The sequence below is a fragment of the Sceloporus undulatus genome, chromosome 7 (assembly GCF_019175285.1).
Source record: "Sceloporus undulatus isolate JIND9_A2432 ecotype Alabama chromosome 7, SceUnd_v1.1, whole genome shotgun sequence".
Classification (NCBI taxonomy): Eukaryota; Metazoa; Chordata; class Lepidosauria; order Squamata; family Phrynosomatidae; genus Sceloporus; species Sceloporus undulatus.
The window spans coordinates 7,297,246-7,299,196 of NC_056528.1; the positions used below are offsets into that span (position 1 = coordinate 7,297,246).

The window sequence follows — 1,951 nt, forward strand, 5'->3', positions numbered from 1 at the left end:
GTCCAACACTCAAACCAATATACTATGTTGGCTCTGAGTTATGTGCATTCAAGTTGACTCTGACTTATGGTGATAATGGGACTTTAGGGGGGGCAAGATTTATCCAGAGGAGGTTTTCCATGGCTTTCCTTTAAGGCTGAGAGAGTGTGATTCACCAAAGGACACCCAATGGGTTTCTGCGGCTGAGGAGGCATTAAAACCCTGGTCTCCAGGAGTCCTATCCAACACCCAAACCACTAGGTCAGCCTAGCTCTCCAATCTCTCAACCAACGAAAGGGAGGAAAAAACTTTACCGACTCAAAATTAGTCATGAACAGATTTCTTTCTGCTCTTTAAAAGTTCTATTTGGTATCTGGCCAGTTATGGCTGGTACTGTATATACTTAGGCCAACATATAAAAAGAAACTTCATCGATATTAAATATGTCAAGACTGAATTATCTCACGGAACAAAAAGAAAATCAACTGGTGTTGTGGTTGTTGTTGTTTTTCCCCCGTCACAAATACTGCAGCATTAAACACTTACAAAAAGAAAAAGCCAGTATATGAGTTAGCACAATATAAATACGCAATCGTCTGTGTGAACTCATATTTTCCCCCTGTGGTAATAAAAATACATTCTTTACAATTAAAAGGGAACTAGTGCAAGTCCTGTTTCGGTTCGGTAAGCCGCGGCCTGGGCTCACCCTTTTAAAGTCTTTCTGCTGGGTCATTTGAGGGGCACCTCGTACTTGAAAATGACGCTGAAGAGCTTCCCTCCGAGGCGATCGGCCAGCCAAGAGTTTTTGATAACTGCAAGTTTGAGGCTCTCGCACTTGAGGGCTGCATAGTAGTTGGTGTGGATGGCGCGGCCCATGCCTTCAATGATGACCAGGTCTGTCTTCCGCTCGCGGACCAGGTTGGCCAAACCTTTGTCCAGACGGCTGCAAGAAGAAGCAGCACTTGCTAAGAAGGCTACAGGAGGCATTTCCCTATCATGGCTTGCTAATGCCGGTGGAGATGTTAAAAATGGCACAAAGATGGGCACCAGGTAGATTGGGATGCAGGACATTGATAAGAGTTTAACAAGAATTCCTGCAGCCTCAATTGCTTATCAGCCTCACCGTTCTGCGCTTGGGTCATATTAACATTAATCGCTTGCATAGCTTTGAGTGGGTTTTTCGGGCTATGGAGCCATGTTCTAGAAGAGTTTTTTTCCTGATGTTTGGCCAGCAGCTGTGGCTGGCACCTTCAGAAATGAATGAAGATGCCAGCCACAGCTGCTGGTGAAACGTCAGGAAAAACCTCTTCTAGAACATGGCCCCAGAGCCCGAAAAACCCACCCCAAACTATGGATGCCGGCCGTGAAAGCCTTCGGCTTCACATGTTATATTTTCTCATGTGGGAAGTGTAGGGTTTCTCCTCTTGCAGTCAACCTATTTTTGCCCAAGTCCCACTGTGCCACTAAATCAAAATGGGAACAAAATGGGAAGAGCATGGAAAACCTCTTACCTCAAGTCCAAGCATGGTGAACTCGAGCCTGTCTGCACCACGAGCAACTTCTCTTCCTTCAAGGCAGATCTAAAAGAAGAACGATCCGTTAAGTCCTTGCTTCCTCATAAAAGGTATGTTTTTAAAACTATTATATTGTTGTACATTATATATGGCGTCTTTGAGGGCACTGTTGAGCTCTCAGTTGAACGGAGATTGAGAGATACAACTGTTCCGGACCCCCCCCGCGTAAGCCAAATTCCGCGCATGCTCAAGTCCCATTCAAGTGAATGGCGCTTGTGCATGTGGTGGCGCGCACCATTCATCTGAATGGGACGCGCTGCCCCTTGTGCCCCAGGCGGCTTTCAGCATATGCTGAAAGTCACGTATAGCGCACCCGCACATAACACGGACAGACTGTACCATGAGATCAGCTAACCTTCCCAAACAGATTGTTCCTTTCTCTTTGCCCCTGTGTTGTG

General features: G+C 46.2%; 1 long non-coding RNA gene across 1 annotated transcript; it reads right to left on the bottom strand.

Annotated features, from left to right (window-relative positions):
- Window positions 1-303: 303 nt before the first annotated feature.
- Window positions 304-1,567, bottom strand: LOC121936851. Its single transcript, XR_006105038.1, has 2 exons — window positions 1,491-1,567; window positions 304-922 (listed from the first exon to the last, which is right to left on the bottom strand). It is a non-coding gene; the product is annotated as an uncharacterized LOC121936851 (long non-coding RNA).
- Between the last annotated feature and the right edge of the window lie 384 nt (window positions 1,568-1,951).